The 23,415-nt window shown below is 38.0% G+C and overlaps 1 protein-coding gene across 2 annotated transcripts in view; it reads right to left on the reverse strand.

Annotated features, from left to right (window-relative positions):
• Window positions 1-20,504, reverse strand: part of PIGN (phosphatidylinositol glycan anchor biosynthesis class N) — a 284,334-nt gene extending 263,830 nt beyond the window's left edge. For both annotated transcript variants that reach the window (XM_075212942.1, XM_075212943.1), the window contains exon 1: window positions 20,389-20,504. The gene's annotated coding sequence lies outside the window, so the exon portion shown is untranslated. The remainder of the gene's footprint in view (window positions 1-20,388) is intronic.
• Between the last annotated feature and the right edge of the window lie 2,911 nt (window positions 20,505-23,415).

Below are 23,415 nucleotides of genomic sequence, written 5' to 3' on the forward strand. Positions count from 1 at the left end.
ATGTTTGTCAAAACTTTTAGCATTTGCAGATTATTATGATGATGAGTTGTCAGTTGGAGTCTACAAAAGGAATCACTAGAGAACCATGTAATGAAACTGAACCAGCTGGGGGTTCAAAAACAGATGTAGGAGGACATGCCAATGAAGATGGCAAGTAAGTAGACTGACAAAGATTGTTACTTGGTGACAGAAAGTGTCTAATTTGTCTATGAAATAAATTTGTAATTTACCTCTGGTCATGTGTACTGTATACAGATTATAGATATCACAGAGAGAGTAGCTGCCAAGAGGAAATCACAAAAGAAATGAACTGTAGAAGCGAAAAGAAAACAAGAAAGTATCATAGACTGATGGGGAAATCAGGTAGAAAGAGCACTAAGATGTTTAGTTACATAAGACAAGAAAAAAAGGTTTAAAAAAGGAAAAAACAAAAAAGAAGCAACAATTGTAACTCTGTGGAAGTTGAGTACTTTTGTTTTAGAGACAATAATGAAGAGCAACCCGAGTTGCTTCAAACTCAAGTAAACAGAAAGTCTTTTTGGACCACAAACATTAAACAGCTGCAGCTGAACCTGCACAGCTTAAAAAAACAAAACAAAAACAAAACGTTGCATAATGTACAGTTGTTGCAACCGCTATTGGCTTCTAGCTATAGATGTACATATCACATGATTAAATTAGTGCTAGAAATACAATTAGCATAAGTGAAGTTGCAAGTGAGATTTGGAGAAACTGACTGGTTCTCTGCACCTCGCACGTAGGAGTCTCAGGAAATCCAAAGGGAGACTGATTGTGGAGAGGCACTTAATTCACAGAAGAGGTCAGATATTTGATAAGTGGTTGCCACATCTTCAATAAACGTGTGTGTATATATCTTCTAAAATATCAAACAAATGGGGGCTCCCCCACAGTGTATTAACCACATTGTATTGTTAAAAATCACATTCAAAATTTGCACGTACCAGAGATCCTCAGAAATTAAGCATAGCATGTATAAATCACAGGATTACCTGAGTTCGGTGCAGACCTTACTCAAACCATCCTAATTGGTTTCCGTAGAACATAAACGGTTAAGCCATTATTTAACCACACTTCTCTCATCAAATTGAATCCACTTACTGTCCACTTGTTTAATGTATGTATAAGTATTAATTGATTTTTTTCTCCACATAATGTTCAGTATCTAGAACTAGATCCAGAAATTCAATCTTATTATTATGAGTATTACACGTAAATTTAAGTTCGCAATCATTCACACTGATCCTGTTCATAAATTGATCAAAGTCTGTTGATGTGCCCTTCCAGATAATAAGTATATCATCTATATAACTTTTAAATAGAATAATTTTCTCCATATGCTCATGATTACTATAGATTATATGTTTCACCAAATTCCCCATGTAGATGTTAGCATAATTCGGTGCAAAGGCAGTCCCCCACACCAGATAGCAAAATTGGTTGAGGAAGATGAAATAATTCTGGTCAAGGATGTATTGGGTACATTCAAATAAGAAGTCTTGTAGCATATCACCAAGATCTCTATCTTCCTTTAAACATAGTTTTACTGCATTAACTACTTTTATATCGGGAATCACTGTATATAGAGATTGTACGTCTACTGTACACCATAAATAGTCAGACTCCCACTTTATATCCCTCATGATTTGTAACACGAGTAGAGACTTTTAAATAGGACTTCAATTGACTCACATACTTTTTTAAATAACAATCTATGGTATATAAGTACTGTTAGATATACTATGTGGGGTCTGTATAGAAACGATTAACTGAAATTATGTTATTATTATACATTAAAAAGATCCAGATTTATGAGTGTAGTTAACTGGTATAGTATGGTATTCATATGAGTGTTGATCTGTCCGATATTAACACCTAAGGAATAAGTAATGGATCGGATTCGCTATATTATTATTATACCTGCACTCATGACCACGCAATAAAAACGGGTTTTTAAACAGTCTTAACAAAACTGAATGCCTGTGATTCAATTTGATGAGAAGTGTGGTTAAATAATGGCTTAGCCTTATATGTGTTCTATAAGGAAACCAAATAGGATGGTCTGAGTAAGACAACATTATATCCCACTATAGATTGAAATGTTTGGATAAGCTTAAGATCATATAAATATATTTTAGATAATGTTTTATGAAATGATATAATAAGCAGATGTATTTCATACAATTTATGTAATTGATGTTGAAATGATTCACTAGGTTTCAGACGTTCCAAAGGTGTTGATATAAATTGTTTATTTAGGACCTAATGAATGAAACTTGTTACATATTTGGACAAGCAAGGAAGCTGTCCTATAAAAAAGTAGTCTGCCTCCCATGGGACACACCCCTCCGGACGAAGTCGCTCAAGACGAAACACGTAGAGGGGTGGATGATGAGTACTGTCTATGACGTCTTTTCCGAACTGCATAAAAGGAGTAATCCTGTGATTTATACCTGTTCTGCTTACTTTCTGAGGATCTTTGGTACATGCAAATTTTGTATGTCATTTTTAACAATAAAATGTGGTTAATGCACTATGGAGGCGCCCCCATTTGTTTAATATTTTAGAAGCCTTGTTATACCCGTGTAGATCGGGTTGGAAAGTAAGGACACGCGGCTCAAAGGCTGCTTGTGCAAGAAGGAAACCGTGAAAAGATTTTAAAAGATCACACACTCTGCACAGTATCGCTTTTGCAACCAACTTTATCATACAACAGATACATACCTTACAGACTTCTCTCGGAGCACACTGTGAACATTGTTGTTATTAATATAGATTGCTTTTCTCTGGTATTATGTCTCTGTTAAAATATATAGCATGTTTCTGAGTACATCTGACCTCTGTTATCGTGAATGTGGATGGAAAGGATCTTATTTTGCATACATGGTGGTTTTATTCCAAGCTGCAATATCTCTATAAAATGTTGTCTCTATATAGTCGCCAGTCATGGTATAAAATCAATTATTTCCTTTTATACTTTCACCCATCTACCCTTGAATTCCTCAAGAGTAACTGCAGTTGGATAAATAAAATAAAGTATTTGGGGGTTTACATCACATGTACATGACACTCTCTGCAAAGAGAACTTTCCTCCCATCATAAGATCCATAGACATGTTCATGTGGCAGAAGCTATTTATATCTTGGTTAGGAAGAATTGTGGACTCTAAAATGTATATACTGCCTAGGCTGCTCTACCTCTTCCAGACACTGCCGATCCAAGTTCCCAAGCCCACTCTAACCCAACTTCATAACTGGTTTATTAAATTTGTGTGAGAACAACAAACTCCTGAGAACCAGCTGTTCTAACTTGAGGTGAGCTATCTTAAATGGAGGAATAGGCTTCCTGGACACTTGTCTATACTACCTGGACTCCCACATAAGCCAGTAGGTGCCCTGGTTTTCAACAAGCCCATAGATGGACTGCCTTAGAGTCTGCTCCTTGTGGGGTCTCATCGTTGACGGCAGTTGTGGCTGTTCTAGCTAAATGGAGGATAAAAGCTAACTTCCTTACACCCAACAGTTCACTTCTCCCAACAGATATGGAATCATAAAATCCACTTTAAAACTACTATTTCCCCTTCATCCCACTTTGGGATAATTAGGACTTTAGACAGGATCAATCATATTCTCATTTCTCACACTGCTTATCCAAAGGCATTGGAATGGTGTTTCAAGTCCTGGATAGGGGCATTTGCGTCTCATTGGAGATTCTGCAACAAAAATATTGGCTCTGGTTGTCAAATCCCTTTGAAAAACTTACAAGTCAGGCATTACAGCTCTACCCCACCAAAGACTTACCCCTGACACATTTCCATAACCCCCTATCATAAGGTATGAGTTCATCGCTCTAAAATATGGTGACAAATTGAAAACAGCCTGCTACCCCAAAACATGAAGCTAATTCGGAGTCCGATCTAGGTAGACCACCCGATAAGGACATGTGGTCTACAACCAGGAAAGGGTGCAAAAGTCCTCACTCTCAACTCTCATTAAGGAAAAATTTCACAAAAAATACCGTAGATCTTATTTGGTTTCTGCTAAACTCCAAAGAATATTTGGCACCACTTCCCCATTGTGTTGAAGAACATGTGGTGAACTGGGTTCCTTGGCTCATTTGGGTTCCTGAATTAACCTCAGTTTCCCCTTCTCCCCCAAACAAACTCACCCATTAACCCTTTTTATCACACACAGGACAAATACACAAGTTACCCATACACACTGTGAGTGAGTGTGTTGGCATTTAGTTAGAAACAAATACAATTATGTTCTTTCTTTGTGTGATCCACGTGCATTTTATTTTGTGCATTGATGCATTTTGAAAATCAAAATAAAGTTCTTTAAACAAAAAAAAAATGGATTAGGGAAATCTGGATCACCAAGTGCCCACTTGGCTCTACGTGGGAGTCTAGGTTGCCTAATGGATGATCCGGTTACAGAGTCTGCTAATATGAGGTAATTAATCAATCATTCTCCTAATAATATCTGCCACTTGATGGCCAGGAATAAAACCTACTTGGTTGGAATGAATTCAAATAGGTAGGATGCTATTAAGCCTAGTGGACAGATGTATTAAACCGTCTCAAAAGAAAAAGTGTAGGTGTTGCCATAGCAACAAATCAGATTCTAGCTAACATTTTCTAGACTGTACTAGATAAATGATGGCCAACAACTTATCAATTTTTAGAAGGTTTGATATACCTACCCCATAGGCCAATAACAGCTACACAGAAAAATATCTCAATCTATATTAAGAGTCTCTTCCTTCATTATTGGAGTTTTTAGAAATTTAGCCAATTTCAATTATATTTTTGGCATATTGCAAGACAGCAAATACTCTTCAATATCCCTAGCCACCTTTGTTACATATGCTGTCTAGGAATCCAGATTATATAGTCAGGACTACAACTGGAAGAATTCTTGAGTGATTTTAGATTTATACAGCGCACGACCCTTAATCAATTTTTAGATGGCATTCCAGGTATGTTTTTGTCTATGTTGCCCTTTTTACAAATTACTAGTTTTTGAATATGATCGCATAATTTGGTCTCTCAGAGCTGTCAGTCGGTTTCCTCAAAGTGTCGGGACAAAAAGAGATTTGATGTTGAGAATGGAGACTGCATTTGCTTGCTGTTCAAATTGTGCTACAGTTTCCCTTTGCTCCTTCTGACTGACAAGTCAAACAACCTCTTTCTGATTGTGGCCTCATGAGCTTCCCAAACCACAGAAGGTGTTATAATAGGCCTTCATTCAATAATAAAAATTCAGTTGTTGAGTTCTGCACTGTACGCAGGATTAAGGAGGAGCATCTCAACTAGACACCAAGAGGGATGCTTCTTTTGGAAAGGTTAGTGTGCAGATTTTGGAATGTTTGAAAGATTTGATTATGCTTGGAATAGTTGCTAGCTTACCCTCCCTAATGAAAATTTCTAGGTCCAGAAATTCGATAGAACTTTGACTATAGTCTGCTGTGAATTTAAGCCCATATTCATTTATGTTGATGTATTCCAGTAAATCTAATAGATCTCTATCAGGACCCTAGTCAATATACCCCAGGCTCGAAGCCCAGTTGTTGTTGGACCAAATAAATTGGTCTTCTCAATAATTCATATATAGATTAGCATAGCTGGGCGCGAACCTGGTGCCCATAGTTGTCCCTTCCAGTTGTAGGTAAAAGTGGCCCTCAAACCAAAAATAGTTCTGAGTTGAGATAAACTGTGTTAGTTAAAATTAACTCAATTTGGTATTTTAATTTATTTTTTAATTGAGTTTTAACTTACATATTAATCTGAGTACTTGCAAAGGGATTGGTACATGCTAAATGATCTAAAGTTTAACATCATGTGATTTTAATATTATTTGTGCAATACAGATATCCATAAGGTTTATAGTGGTTCTAGCAAGATTTATCCACAAGTGTATCAGCCGAGTATACAGACTAGTCGGCAAAAAAAATTCTAACCTATCAGACACAACACTGGCAAGTGGGAGCGCTATATATACTGACACAGGATCCACCAGCTCACTCTTCCCTTGAGAAAGTCCTCTTCCGGACGAAACACGTTGGGACACGCCCTATTGCTACCCATTGGCTATACACGAATACCGTAAGTGACGTATGCGGTCCACAAAGGAATGCAAGCTTCTTCCTACTTCCGCTATGCCGCACACTGTTTGCCGCTGCACATCTTCAGCTGTCATCACATCACTCACACCTGGACATACGGTTATTGTATGTTTATTTATTCAAGATCTAGTCAAGGAGCGCTAAACCTTTATTATATTATAAATGTAGACTGTCTTGACTGTACCCCAATTATAAGAACACTGTACACATACATTTCCAAAACAATAGTTGATAATTTCATTTCTGTCCCAGGTTACTCCTTGTTTATATTGATTTTTAACCTTGGTTTTTATGCAATAGTCACAACACACTGACTGCATGCGTAACGTTTGGTGACTTTAGGTGTATTGATACCTATGGTGAAACGCAGGTACACCTTCAAGGAATCTACAAATATAGCAATTATAACCCAAAATTAAAATTATTTAGGTAGATATTGCTATTGAAGCGTGTCACAAATGATTACTTTAACAACATATTGGGGTGTTTTCCAGCATACCTCTCACTATCTGACCACAAAGGATCAGAAAATAGCAATATAACAGACTATAGCAAACATAAAAGTAGATTCATATTGTGTTTTTAATAAACCTTTAGGAGACCAGTACCCTCCAATTTTCCATTTTATGTGAGGATTATTTTGTTTTTTTAATAGAGGTTCTGTTCTATAAAAAAAAATGTGGGAATGTTCATATTCTTCTTTGATCCAGTTTAAACATATCATTCACATTCTTAGAACATATCAGAAAAAGCAAATTGGAAGATATCTTTAGCAAAACAGAGAAACCGGAGGAACAATGTACAAAAGAAAACCTCAAACACAGAATTTAAGAACTTAGAAATACGAATAAATGCAAAATTAATTTTTGGGAATAAATATAATGAATCAGAAATTATACCAACAGATCAGAGAATATCTAAAAAACCCCATTTTCAATTTGGATAAAAAAAAATATTTATGAAAGAATGAAACAGAACATTGTACAAATGATAATTGTACCTTATAAATAAATCATTAAAAATAGAGAAAATTATTTGAATACTTTGCACACAGACATTGCACATATTGAAGAAAATGTTACAAACCACGGAAACTACCATTTGACTAAAAGCAAAACAGACAGAATATAAGAAGAATTGGTAAAAAGAAACAAAAGTAGTACTGTCAGGATAGAGAGGACTAAAAGTTTGATTGTAGAAATTGGAAAAATAACCCATCATTTAAAACTGTACCCCACTATAAGAAAGAAGCACTCAATCATGAAAAAATATGGGAACCAATATAAAAGAACACATACAGAAACAAAAATATATAAATAACCTTTGATTAGAACCATTTCCATTACACATAGACACTACAAAACTTTACAATAAGGATTAAATTAAGAATTTTACTCCAGAGAGACAAACAAAAAGGAGAAATATCATAAAATCTTCATTTAGAATAGGGATACAAGAAGCCAGATGAGAAGAACTATATTCAAAGTAACATCTCAAAAATCAATAAAGAAAATGAGAAAACACATTTCCAGAAGAAACAGATCCTCTACCGGGATTTCTGAATCAGACAACACCACAAATAAAAAGAACAAAAAAGGGTATACCACATGAAAAAAAGGCACAAGAGGAGGAAAAATAATAAAACAACTCTAAATCAGATTGAACCTAAAGACAATTTAATCGAAGCAAAACCACATTATCATTAGACCAACTCAAAATACTGAACAAAAGGATTAACATGTTCCCCACATTGCACTGTGAATACATTTTCAACAAACATAAATCTTCAAAAATACACCCGCAAACTATGCTTGAAAAAAAAAAACAATCTAAAAAATATCATTCAAAACACAAAAATAATAACCAAAAGTATTTCACCAGTACAGATTCCAAACCCAAAAGTAAATATTTCCCTAAATTCATGAAAGGACCATCTATAAATAGAAACATTTCAAAAAGTAGTAGAAGGTAATATAAAAAGAGAATACCAGAAAAACAAAGAATTAAACATCACATCATCATGGAGGAATTAAAGAAAGGACCAAGACATGGTTATAAAATCAGCAGCTAAAGGACGAGGATTAGTGATAAGGAAATATCTTGAAGAATCCTCTCACCTTAGCCTAGTGCATAGAAGAAGCTAACAAAAGATCCCACCAAGAAAATAAACTCCTGAAACATTTAGAAGAGCACCTAACTAAGGTCCACAAGGAACCTAAGAACCCACCCAGACACTCAATAATATCAGGAATAAATTTGTTGACATCTCAATATATTAGCACCTTTCTACAACAAGCAGTCATTTCCCAGAAAAACTATACAAAAATACACCCCATGTACTTCAGATTCATCAAAATATGGGTAAGGAGGAATTGCACAAACTTAGCAATCTGCAAAAAGCAAGGGAGGAAGGAAGATGGCAAACAAATTCCAGAAAAAAAAATAATAGAAAGCTAGTGGAAAAAGCGTATGAAAAGGCTCTCCAAAAGGTTAGAAATCAACTCCTGGACTATTAACAGAATAAAAGCATGGACCATGAAGTAATATTTATGACAATACAATTTCAGTACTATCACGACTAACATAAATAAGTATTGGCATATTCTCAAAATGGATGAGGACCTAATCATCTTTGACAAACTAAACATCATCTTTAGGAGAGCAATAAACTTGAGAAGCATTCTCTTCTCACACATAGCAAGCAAACTGCCATATGACAAAAGACAATCCAAAGGCCACCATTACTGTGCTACAACTTCAACAAAACCACTATAATCTTTCACTTCTAAATTAAATTGAAGAACATTCAAAATCGACAAATGGATTAGATGCAATACGGCGGGGAAAATTTAGTTGCTAGAGTGCCCTTGTGGTCTACAGTATGTAGGTCTCTGTCGAAGTAATAATTAACAAAAACCCTATATTACCAATCAGTTCAATAGAATGAACTAATGAACTTGAATTTTATGTGTCTGTACTTTTCAGAGAACGGAAAAACACGTATTGCACAATACAGAGAAAAACAACAAGAGACATGTTTTTAGTCAATTTCCATTATTTCACAATGGCCGGATAAGGCCAAAGAAATATTGGCTCCAAATAAGGTCAAGACGACCCTTCCAAAAGGCCCCTCCAAGAACATATCACTCTAATGATAAGAGACTTAGGGCTAGATTTACTAAGCTGCGGGTTTGAAAAAGTGGGGATGTTGCCTATAGCAACCAATCAGATTCTAATTTTCATTTATTTAGTGCTTTCTACAAAATGACAGCTAGAATCTGTTTGGTTGCTATAGGCAACATTCCCACTTTTTCAAACCCGCAGCTTAGTAAATCTAGCCCTTAGAGTGCCAGCAGTGATGTAAGCTGGGAAGGTGTGTTTTAAAGTACTGATGAGTAACATTTTCTATAAAAGAATGACTTAATCAAATATAGATTGTCAATTGGCATTTGAGACACCGGGCGTATGTCTGCTTTGTCCAGTATGGCTGTATCTATGCATAATATCTTTTTAATAAAAAATAGAAATATTATATTTTGGAAACCTGCTCATCTGATTTATTATTTAAAGAGAAGAATAAGAAAAAAAAATCTTATTACACCTCACAAAAAGAAAACTAAAGACCAGAATCTCCGAACACATTCGCAACATAAAAAAAGGTTTTACAACGCACAGTTTATCTAATTTATTTGGAGAAACATGACAAAGATCCTACAAGGCTCAGGTTATTGGGAATATAACATGCCCCAAAATACTGGAAACGAGGAGACCCTATTGCAGTGATGGCTAACCTGTGACACTCCAGGTGTTGTGAAACTACAAGCCCCAGTATGCTTTGCCAGTAGATAAGTAACTGATAGCTGGCAGAGCATGCTGGGACTTGTAGTTTCACACCTGGAGTGTCACTGATAAGCCATCACTGCCCTATTGCTTCAAGCTTTGCCAAGGAGGGTAAGTGGATATATGAGCTGGAGACACTCACAACAGCATGGTTAAATATCAACTGTGATCTATGGCCTTTTTTAAATGAAATGTAAGAATATTTTGTTTTATTATTATAAATACACTTGTTTTTATAAATTTTAAAGAATATGATTTTTAACATATATATGTAATAGAACATAAATACCCTAGTAAAATAATCTTACATCTACATTTTTTAAAAAATATTCCATCCCCTTTATGAATTGTACACTGTCTATTAGCACTAATAGCACTTCTGATTATAACATACTATCAAGCATATATAATCAATTATGCCATCAGAAAGGCTATACCATTTTAGTGTTGGGGGGTATAGGTTTTTTCCAGGAGGTAGCTATTTGACAGGTAGCTGCACTAATTATATGTCGTAGAAGCTTATGGGTATGCTTGGGGAGGTCTGGGAGAGATAAGGGCAGTAGAACATGCTCAGGGTCAGAGGGTATAGGGGTATCAAGGAGTGCCGATGCTAACGCAAGGACCGCCGTCCAGCATGGGCGTATTCTGGGACAGTCCCACCAAATATGCATAAAGGTTCCAGTATGTCCACAATTTCTCCATCATGTTACGCTTGTTTGTGGATAAATAACGTGCAGCCTAGAGGGGAGGTAGTACCATCTATAGAGCAATTTATTAGCATTTTCCTTAATACGAACATTTATGGAACAATGTGCTGTCCACTCGTAAAGGTCTGACCACTTTTCAGGATCTAGAGATGTTCACAAGTGGTTCTCCCACTGTGTCTGGAATCGGTCCTTCCCTTCTGTGGAGATGGAGAGAAAAGTGTTGTATAATGTGGAGATGAGACCTTTTGAAGACGGTCCAGAGAGGCAAAGACTCTCCACAGTGGGAGATCTAGATGATGGCTGGGTTTTGACCTTTTGATGATAATGTCTAATCTGTAAATATTGCTGGAAATGTCCCATCGCAAACCCACACCGGTCCGCCAAGTCCGAGAACTGGGGAAATGTTGCGGTCCTGGTGATGTGGTTTAGCAGTAATAATTTGCCCTCCCCCGCCCACTTTGTGTACATAGATCGTGAAAGGCCAGGTTAGACCAAAAAGGTATTAGAATAAAGGGTGCGGAAGAAAGAGATGCCATTCTATTATACTGGGACCAAATTGAGAGGTAGAGGGCTACTACTGGGTGGGTTCAAGCAGGGACTGGACACTGTTTAGTTGGGAGCCAAAGAACAAAACAGATTGGCGAGCCACCTAGCAAGTTTGTTTCTATATCAACCCAGATCCTGGTTAGGCTATACCATTTTAACCATAGAATCTTCCACCAAATTATTTTTATTAATTTCTTTTTATATATTTTGACATTTTGCACGCTCTAAAGTACAAAGAGGTAATTTTAAACTCAGGTTTTACACTTCATTTATTAATAAACCCCAGAAGCCTTAAATATCAGCAGGTTACATCAACATACTTGAAAAAGTCCAGGGAGTGGATGAAACTACATGTCACACATTAAATAATAATTACTCAGAGCCACCATACCACAGGAACTGCATGTGTTCCACCAATGCGTCGACACTCTCTGTGTAAAACGCTGACTCAGGAAGAAGGCTTGGTTTGTGTTCTCACCCGAGAAGAAACCAGACGGCCAAGAACATCTACAGGGACAGCATCAGGGTAATAAAAATTGGTTCATGGTTCCGATTCTGCCAGGAACTTTACAACTTTTTCACCGTCCTCCGATATGAAGGGGGGGGGGGTGTGTGTGTGGGTGTGTGTGTTATATATATATATATATATATATAATTGGAAGATTACTTGACACTACACCTATATTATTCAAGTGTGTATATATATATATTCTATGTGCTTTTATTGTCCTACAAGCTTTTATCATCTTCATAAGAAAGAGCATGCTCACAGTAAGCCCATATACCAGATTTTGGAACTGCCCACATTTAAGCACTTGACTGAAGATCCCACTGGGAATGCATATAGTTAAAACCTCACTTCACCAGTTTAGGTGGGAGAGTGCTATGCATTTATTTGATCTTGTCTGTTTGATTAAAAAAAAAAAAATGACAGTCCCATTTCAGTCTTAATCAAGATGATGAATGGACAACAGGACTACCTTTATTGTAAGTTTCACTTGTGTGTGTTTCAATGTTTTTATTAAATTACTTGAAATGCAGCTAAAAATGCTCATTGTCCCATTAAAAGCATAAGCCGTGTCAGGTGTATAACTTGAGGGAGCAAAATGCACAGCCCACAGCTAAACATGGAATACCTCATAAATTTCATTAAAGGGTAATTAAGTGTAATTAAGTCATCACACCCCAAAAATGTTGTTTTGCATGTGGATGCATACATTTTTCATACCGCACCCAACTTGACACACAAATCATTTTGACATTTCTGGGACTTGCACCTGTCTGTGGACAGAAAGAAGGTGAAACTCTTCCCTGCATCCACTTCTTGCAAATACGGGGGCACCACTGAGTACCTAAGTGCAGGATGAAGGCACTCTTGGGGGTATATTTACTAAAATCCAGGTTTGAAAAAGTGGAGAGGTTGCCTATAGCAACTAATCAGATTCTAGTTATTTATTTAGTACACTCTACAAAATGAAAGCAAGAATCTGGTTGCTATAGGCAACTCCACTTTTTAAAACGTAGTTTAGTAAATATACCCCTTAGTGTCCTCTCATCCATCCCTTGGTTCTGCAGCATGTACATTAAAGGGTCGAGCTTGATTTAATGCCTTGCAAGTACTTCTATGTAAGTTTTTACATTATTTCAACTCCTTCAGAGCTTAGGACTAGGACTTAAATGATAATGATAATAATAATAATAATAATACCTTATTTGTTAGGCGCCACAAGGATTCCGCAGCGCCGCACATAATACAAACAGTAGACTATACAGGGTATAACAGTACAGAACAATAAACAAAAAGTACCAATACTTCAGAAACTCCAGGCAGGCTGATGCAATAGACACGGAGCAGAAGAACGGGTAAGGAGACAGGAGGGAAGAGGGGCCTGCTCATGCGAGCTTACATCCTAAGGGAGGGTTGAACAGACCAGGCACAAGAGGAGCCAGTTGAGGGAATGGGAGAGGGGGGAGAATGAGTGGAGGAGATGGGGGTTAAGTGGATGGTTGGTAGGCTTTGAGAAAGAGGTGAGTTTTGAGTGCACGTTTGGAGGAGCACAGAGTAGGAGAGAGGCGAATGGAGCAAGGGAGGTCATTCCAGTGAAGGGGAGCTGCACGGGAAAATTCCTGGATTCTGGAATGGGAAGAGGTGATCAGAGTGGAAGAGACGCGGCGGTCATTGGCCGAGCGCAGGGAGCGGGCGGGAGTGTGAATGGAGAGGAGGTTAGAGATATAAGGGGCAGTAGAGTGGGAGAGAGCCTTGCGAGTGGTGGTGAGGAGTTTGAAAAGAATTCTGTAGGGGAAGGTATATGCAGAGTACGAGTTCCACTCGTACTTAGCACTGAACGGGTTAAATAAAAGTTTTCCTGGAGTGTCTGAGCTTCAGGCAAAAATAAATCTATTACCTAACATGTTTTGTGTTATAGTTCTTCAGAAATAAAAGAGCATTTATAGATTTTAAATGTACCCGAATGCATTAATTTGTGTTCCAAGCTAATGGGGCTTATTTAATAACATAGGACAATATATACAAATGTAATAAACTAAAGCAACCAGTCAGAATGTTTCTTTCATTTTATAATATTAATGAATGTGTAATACATTTTATATATGAACCTTTTTTCAAAAGGTGATGCATTCTTATCTTGTCATATCAGTCTGTGCTGCTGTGAACAACCCAAAGATCTGATGGGCTACTTGTTCTGTCATCTACAATTTGAAAACCTGGGACATCCAGAAATGCAAGAAACTAAAACGGACTACTGAAAGATGCCCTGATCTCAGTCAATGCCACTTAGAAATTGCAGAATAAATATTAAATGGTTGCTATGAGTTGCAGGCTACCACACGTGTACACTGCACCACATTATCAGTGCTCCCTAAGGGACGCTCAACCCCTACCCCTGTTCTTTTATTAAGTCACATGATTTGAGTCAAATATGTCTTATGTATATAACAAGTTCTGGCTTGTTTGAAGGCAAAGTCTGAGTCAACAGTAACATGACCTTTAAATGCTCCACCTTTGTTACAGCATTCATACAGTCCATGTAACCAGTGTGAAATACCTGTATTGACTTTAGTTGCACAATGAAAGATAAATTAAAGACATTTACATCAGCTACAGAACAACAGATACATTTTCATTGTAATGAAGAGTTAAAACATGTCACCATTTTATCTATAGTAAGCAATAAATAGGAAATACTGTATTTAAGTTTTAGGTGAACAGTACTGCCAAGTGAACATTAGGTGTCACCATAACCCAGGCAAACTAGAATAGTTTTGAGAAAAATATCACAGCAGTTCCATTTACTAGCCAAAATGCCTTGGTTTGACACACAGACTTCATTTGCACCTGTGGTATCACCCATTCATTCAGCAGTCACTGAAGCTTCTACAGCGAGTAGATCAGAGATCACTGGTTTCTAGAGTAAATGAGAATTTCAGTGACACTGCCCATTTCTCAAATACTTGATGGACCATAAATGCTGGTTGAGGTGTTTATTTTAGCATTCAAGTGGAGAAAACGCTTTTTTAGGGGGCATTTACACTACCCAACAAGACTTAAATTTCACACCGGCTCAGAGCTGGTAGTCTTTTAGTTTTGCTCTATACGTCAAACAGTATCCATTCTGCACTTGAACACTGGCAATGAAATTAACAGCTTCAAACACACAAGCTGCATCTAATTAACACAATCCTTTTTTCTTCATGTTGATGATTAACTTGAGCCAAAAATTAAGCCAAGTCAAGTAGTATTTTAGAAATAGTAAAAGTTTATTTCATTTAAAAGGAGTTGTACTAAAGTGTTAGGAGGTTGAACTTTTTAGCGAGATGCTACTCCTTTGCACAATGCACCTCTCCTAGGCACACTTCTAGTATGCAGTGACATCCCCTGAGGGTAGGTGTGCACCTTGATGTGCACTGGCCAGACCATCCAGATGCACAACTAAGGCGTTTAGTGATGCAGATCAGCTGCACTTCCTAAATTACCTGCAGTATTTTATCAAAGTTTTTGTCTATATGTATATTACAAATCCAAACAGGTCATCTTAATTTTCTATAAACAAAGTTAAAACTAATACTGGCACGGACTGTGGGAGATGTCACAAGCTGTGAGAGTAGACCATCTGTGTCTCTCATCAGGTGAGCCAGCTCAACTGCTAGTCATATGTCTCCTAGATCAGAGATAGTGGTGTCCTCAGCAGGAACAACGGAAGGAGAGGAAACAGGCAATGCAAGTTTAGACTAGTAACGATAAATAAAAAGAGTTTTGTTATTAGATTGTGAATAGGATTATTACGTGCAAACTCTGCGTACAAAAAAGTGCCCATCTGAGCAGATGGGAAATCAACCTTAGTGACAACCGGGTATATTTTTAGGATCTGTGAAAGGTAATGGGATGAAGTGTCCATTCCAGGAGATTTCTCCATTCCCTTAAATCAAGCATCACAACCAAAAGTTATATGTCCTATGAAATAATTATTTTTCAGCAACTTAAAATTTCTTAGAAAAGAATACATGCAGAAGGTATTTTCCAGACTAGGACAGAACTGCTCCTACTCTAAAATAGGGTGCATCAACTTCAAGGAACAGATAATATCTTGGGGTCTCCAAAAAGCTTTCTGCAGCAACCTGAAAGCGGACATGGCTTTTGAAGGCCAAACTTGAGAACGTGCCCTCTTTTTGGCAAGAGCAGGAAAGGTAGCAATAATGGAGCAGCAGTCTTTGACAAATTGTTGATAGTATCAGTACTATTTTGCAAACCCAGCAAAACGTTGCACAGCTTTCAGCTTGTAGGTTGCAAACAGCTGAATACCGCAAATTCATTCTCAGGGTCCTTTTGAAGACCAGATGCATAAACAATGTTTCCCATGAAGACAACCAGCAAACATTCAAAATAAATGTTTCAAGCATACAGAACAGATTTAACATGTCAGTAATGTGAGATGTCTAACGAGTAAATCAGAATGTCATGTAAGTAAACAATAACTGACAAAGAAAGTTCCAGTACATTTAATTAATAATTAATACTGAAAGGCCGTTGAATAACGACAAGGTATTCATAGTGTCCATTTTGCATAGTAAAAGTAGTCTTCCACTGATTTCTTCATTTAATCCAAATAAGAATGTATGAACCATGTACAGTTTGGGAAAAAACACTGGTTTCATGACTCTTCATCAATGTATGGTAACTTTGTTTGGTAGTCAATGACAGGTCTTTTATTGTGGAAGAAGCCGCTAGTTACAGCAGAGGAAGTTCTTCATAATGTTTTCCGACATGGCTTGGGTTTAGGATACAAATAACGGATACACACATCTTTTAAGAGAAATAGTACCAGAGATTAAATAAGCAACACAAACAAAATGTTGTTGAGGTGGCCAAGTGTTGTCCTTGCATTCACAAAGGGTGGCCCTTACATTATGTTTGCAAATTGTGAATATTCTAAAAGGAGGATTGCAGATAAGAGACTGCTAAAGGAATAAATTAATATTAAATAGGCAGGTATCAAAATATGAAGCAACCAAGTAACTGACTGAGCTTAAACATATTTTTCAAGCTTGGCATACACATTACAATGCCTATAGTGGCCATAATTATAATACAAAAAGTAATGAGTGTGTCAAGAGATTCTAAAATATCAAAGCATGACAATTCACAATTGATTTCTCCAAAAGTAGCAAGCAAGAGGGTGGTAACCACTCGAATTCCAAAGCCAATATGTGACACTGAATAGTATACTCACCTACAGTCATAGTACCTCGACAGAATAGCAGATTTGGGAGAAGAGACCCGGGGTATATTTATTAAACTGCGGGTTTGAAAAAGTGTAGATGTTGCCCATAACAACCAGATTCTAGTGATCATTTATGTAGTACATTCTGAAAAATGACAGCTTGGATATGATTGGTTGCCATACGCAACATCACCACTTTTTCAAACCCGCAGTTTAGTATATATACCTCCCGACCTGGCTCATCAAAAACTTTCCAAAATTAAGGCAATGACTTTGTTCAATATAGTATCCCCCATGCTAGAGCTTCTCCAGAAAGAAGGGACATTATATAAACCATTTGGCATATTCAGAGACAAACTTCCCAGACTGCAGCTTAAATTGTATTTTGGACTGATTGAGGGAACGCTGGCAGGTCTGAGCATCCCACTGTAATAAGGTGGCAGGAAATCTGTAAGGTAGTTGTACAGGAACAGTAGGTGGATGAACAGAATTAGCACTTAAAACTGTGATACTAGTACCAATACATGCCTGACGCAACAGACCTAAAGAAACCTGAATAATGTTGTCTTGCTCCACCTCTTGCTTTTTCACTCAGCAAAATCTTAAATAGCCAAAGTAGTCAATGGAACTTCAGAGCAAAGAAGGTCCTGACAAATACAGACTCTGGGAGATGTCACAGGATTAAGGGGTGGAGGAAATGGCACTTGCTCAAATGAGGCGCTGAGTCCAGTCTTCACCAGGGACACCCGCAAGATGGTGTTAAGACGTTGTGGACACCAAGAAGTAACGGCTCACATGTTCACCCAGCTAAGCAGCATCTGACACAAGCAGGACCTTAAATAAGAGGCAAACAGTAGTCAAAAATAAGTCACAAGGAGAGGTGAGCAGCATTAAAGTTTAATGTCTGAAAACAAGCGAAAGGTCAGGATCACCGGCAGACAAGGACGTATGGGCGACAACATGGGTCAGAAATGGGAGATCAAAGCAACTATACTGACTAACACACAATAGCCAAAATAGTCTGTTGCACTGGCATTGTGTGGGTGAACTTTTGAACTTGGTGTCTGCTTACATTAGCAGTCACAATACTAACGTATGAACAAACATCTGGTACTATAGATAAAAGAAAAATATAAGCGGAACCACGCATCTAAGTAGAACAGAATCACATCGAGCATGAAGAGTAGAGATTGAGGAGACATTGGCCGTATAAAAAATGAAATGGATCAAACGAAATACAAACCAATTAAATAAATGTGTTGAGCCTTCCAATAACACACACACACACTAAGGCTACCCATTGGCCTCTAACACTTACACACAACACAAATAAATACAGACTAAGAATGACACAGACCGTCAAGCAATGGGCAATAGCACACACAGGCCTAGTTAGACCCCGTGTCCACCCAATAAAACCTAAACACACAGGCCATTATGGGGACACAGATTTTGTAAGTAATGATGCGGTATCAGACTTGTGATTGTGGTGTTAAGCAGGTTGTTTTGTGCATTTTGATTGGAGGAGGGTGAATTCCAGGATGGGAGAGCTGAAGGCAAAATGTCAGTACAAAGAGGGTTAAAGGATACATGTGTAAAATAGACTTAAAATAAACTATTTTTCAAATGTAAACCTTTTCCTATACAAAGAATACATACAGAAAATCTCTCTCATTGAGGATTCTTCATTGACACCACTGTGTCTTCTGGCCAGTTCTAGCCAGTTTAAAATGAGAAGCTTGAAAAGTTATTTGCCCTGCACAGTTTTAACAGAATGACAGGTTTGCACAAGCATCCTCCTGATTAGTAAATCCTCACTGCTATGGAGCTACCTCCTGCAACTTGTTCTTAAGACATTGCTGATGGAGATAGCAGACCTTTAGCAATGGATAGCCACAGTAGCTGTCCCATTAGATGCCAACTTTTATTTAGCAAGTGTAAAAGATCTTCAGACTGTCTTCAAACAATAAAATGCAATCAAAATGTTATGAGCAATAATGTATTCTACCAACCGTGTAGGCACCAAACATACTATAAATCATTGTCCACAATATCAATAGTATAAGAATAATTTCAGACTCTAAACTTCCCAATTACTGAACATTGTTTTGCCATGCAGGAGTGCACCACTGGCAGGAAAACGTGAACATCCTTGACTTTTGCTAGAGATCTGAGGAAGAGGCATCCATACAATTCTGAGCCAGTACACAAAATTGGAAGTGTCTGTAAGTCACAACATATGGACCTAGCAATGTGTGAAGTAACAATTTATTTCACACGATTACTAGGAAAAAGAAAATTGCTTTTGTACACTATGAACAAATGTTTTTTTACTGCATAAGTATCGTGTGACTAAAGTGTGAACATTGGTACCATAATAAAGTAAATACTAAAGCAAGAGAAGTGCCCTATACCATTAGCGGCACCCATAAACCCCATGCCATATTTGTCTGACTGTGCAGTTATCCTTTTGAACAATGATGTAAAATACATCAGAATTTTCTACACTTACATTTAATATGATGTAAAAATGCAATAGCTGGGCAGATAATTAAAATTTATTTCTACTACCCACTCAGTATTGAGAGATCTGGTCTTACTTGCCAAAAAAAAAAAACATAATAAAGTTTGAGAGCATCCTCTTGCACATAGCAGTTATATACTGGTCTTGGGGCCAAGTATGGCTCTATGTATTATACTTAGCACCAGGTTGAGTCTCTTCTGGAACCTGCCCTGATAATCATTTAATCAACCAAAGCTAAACCCAACAGCTGCCATGCAGTCATATGTAATCAGCTTTGGATCAGTGAATATAACAACACAGGCTCTGTGAGCCAATATGGTAGCAGGAGTTAAAACATTATGTCAAGTAATAAACAAAGACACACTTTCAAACAATCTATTATTCTATACACTACACACATACCGCATTCTAAACTTATCGCACAAATAGTTTGGTACCTACTCAATTTGATATAACTTGACAAAAAAAAAAATCAAGCTCAACATTTTATCCCATAAGTTTGCTTTAGAACTATATCTTTTGTTTGTACTTCAGTTCAGGCAATGGGTACTTTTTGATACTAACTGCACAGGTTTACACCCTTATAATTTTATTTCCCAGCCAACAGTTTTGTTCCAACAGCCTATGAGCACAAAACAACTACTGAGTTTGCCTTATCCAATTCTTGTCCTATAAAAACAAAGCATTAAACTCACTATGCCACAATTAAAACAATTGCTTATTAACTGTAAATGTATATATTTACAAGTTTGTAATTAGGCGAGAGAACATAAACTCACCATGAGTTAAAAAATGTAAAACTTATACACCTCAACAATTGTTTCAAATAGGTGTTTCAGTGTAATAACACAAGCTGCCCATGCAATAAAGCGTGTTCTATTCCACTTACCTGCATGTACAATAAACCTTCAATTACACTCATCAGCCCAGATGCAGCTCACCAACTGCTTCTCCTGTCATGCTCCTAATAATTTCCTGGTCGCTTGGTGACTATGTCATAAGGAATAGAGCATGCTGGGATGTGTAGTTTTCACCAAATGTCATCCCAGTGGGCTAAAGGAACTGTGATGATGTCGTCGTCATCACGTGACCAGCCTCATGAAGGGGAGGAGTAAAGCAGTTTGTTTCGTTCTTCTGTAAGAAACTTGCATTGTGTGTCAGGTATCTTACTCTTGTATTTATTATTTGTATTAAATATTCTATCACACAGTTTAATTTTTTTTCATGTATGCCTTACAGTGAAAGTTCTACATTGGGCAAAACAATGCTTTGAAGTATGCTTTTTGCACTGAAAACTGGTGTATGTGTAATGTGTACTTTTAATGAACATACACTGTATGTGTTGTATACTTTCTAATACATGTTAAATATGTTTTTTTGCACTGAAAACAAGTGTTATAGTTTCTAATCCACATTAAATGTTTGGGGTGGATGCCCTGCAGCACTTGGAAGTTTATCATATTCTTGTGTTTCTGTGAAACTATGAAGTCAAATAGGTTACTTTAAGGTTTTAATTTATGTATATAACACTATATATACTATTATGTTTTCACAGTGCATGGAAATTATGGCCACACATAAGGAGATGGGACTCCAGAGTGATGGTTTGAAACAGTTATGACCACTCTCATCTACACAATGTTCATTAGAGTGCTATGCAATATTTCCCACCAGTAATTACTGTAACACTGTGAAAAAAGATCCTCATCTTCAAATATAATCCTCTTTTATCCCCGTTTCTCCCCTTTATTTTTTTGGGTAATACCGCCTCGCTCAGGGCGTGGTGCAGGGAGCATTGTACATTTTTAGTTAACAATTTGTGTTTTACTTTTTCCCTTGCAACATCTACACTTTGTTGAGTCTGGGCACCAATGCTAATGGCAAGCGACTGTTCAGCATTAGGCAGTCCTCGCCATGCATTTGGGGTGATTTTCCCAACTTATGAAAAATTGTAGGATGTTACACACCAACCCACCCAAGAAAGTTTCTTTCTGTTTTATCTACTTAATTTTTCTTGCAGAGCTGATGTAAATCTGAGGAGAAGCATGAATTATATTATAATGTGTCTCCCTCTCTCCACCCACGTTTTCCTTATCCAGAATGATCGTATTGAAATAAACTATATATCTATTGTATACATACTTTTAATTGGAAAAGTGTCTTCTCAAAACTTGGTTTCTAATCTGTACTTGCACAGCCATATTAACGGCCGATGTGAAATGTAAGTAGTCGATTTTCCAAAAGCCAGTGAATTTTTCTTTCCTCCTCTCTTGCAGAAAGTTGACACACATGGCACGTTAGATTTAGCACACTCTGGAGACAGGACACTGGAGATAAACTGACTGCTGCTTCTAACGCCCTAAAACTCTATGCATTCCTGCTCCTTCTCAAATTTTTTTTTTCAGTTTCCAGGATAAGAGCCCTTGTTTTCTCATTACCTCTTAAGAGACATGTGCTAATGAGTCTGGTAGGTGTGATGGGTGCCAGCCATTCAGGACTTGCACAGATCCACTCTGTAGAGGGAACTTCTTCACCATGGTAGAGCATCCTGTGTTCCTGCAGCAACCTATGCATCATGAACATTTAAGCTACAGCAGCCAGACCTAGTCTAGTGCCTGGAGCTTCCCTGTACATGGGAGACAGTGGGGACTGCCTGCAGCTAGTCTCCACATGGGAGATAGTGGGGATCGCCTACTGCCTGGAGCTAGCCTCCACATGGGAGATAGTGGGGATCGCCTACTGTCACGGAGCCTGAGTTTGGAATAGGCTTCGAAGGCCCGCTCTAGATAGACTCTGCACCTCTCTGGGGGCAAGTCTAACAGTAGAGAGCTATTCACCAGGGATCCCCACAAGGGAATATGGACTTAGCTGTTCTCTAGCTGCAGGTCGCGGTCCTCTAAGGGGGACTAGAGCAGGGCGAGATGGAACCGTGGAGTAGAGCAGGATAAATGCAGGCGACTGGCAGTGAAACGAAACGTTGAAGTCTTTAGAAAGTGAATAGCTGAGAACAGGACTAATGAGGCATGAGGTTACTGCAACAATACCGCAGGTCATGATCGTGGAACAGGTAACAGGATACCAACTGAGAGGTGGTGAACTGCAGATAACTGATGCACTGAGGTCCCTGGAAAGTGAATTGCTTGAGAACGGGATTGATGATGAGGCACAAGGTTCTTGCAATAATACCACAGGTCTTGATCGTGGAACAGGTAACACAGGATACTGATCTGCAGACGAGAGCCAGAGAGAACAGCGTCCTAACAGGTAAGGAGACCTGAAGATCTGGCAACTTAGTAGAGAAGCAGGTGCTTTAAATAGACAGAGCTGGCAGGCAATTAGCCAATCAAGAGAATGAAGGAAGTTTTGAAAAGACCAGGTGTGCGCATGCTCAGTTCAGACCAGCAAATGAATGCAGGGAGTGAGAACTAAGGGAAACAGGCAAGGACAGTGACCAAAATGCAGGTTAGTGGTGCAATGTGTGACACCTACACTGCCTTCAGCTAGACTCCACATGGGAGATGGGGGAATCGCCTACACTGCCTGCGGCTAGCATCCACATGGAGATGGTGGGAATCGTCTACACTGCCTGCAGCTAGCCTCCACATGCCAGCAGCTGAAGCCTCAGCACTAGGCTTTGGTTGCTGGCTTCTACATATTGGATCACGTTTGTCCTATGATCTCTCTTGAATGGAGGGTGCATATTATTATTATTATCCTTTATTTGTTAGGCGCCACAAGATTTCCGCAGCGCCGTACACCATACAAACAGTACACTATACAGGGTGAAACAGTACAAAACAATAAACAGAGATACCAGTACTTCAGGAACTCCAAGCAGGTTAAAGCAATAAAAACGGAGCAGAAGATCAGGTGAGGAGACAGTAGGAAAGAGGGCCCTGCTCAAGTGAGCTTACAT

Source organism: Mixophyes fleayi, chromosome 5 (assembly GCF_038048845.1).
Source record: "Mixophyes fleayi isolate aMixFle1 chromosome 5, aMixFle1.hap1, whole genome shotgun sequence".
Lineage (NCBI taxonomy): Eukaryota > Metazoa > Chordata > Amphibia > Anura > Limnodynastidae > Mixophyes > Mixophyes fleayi.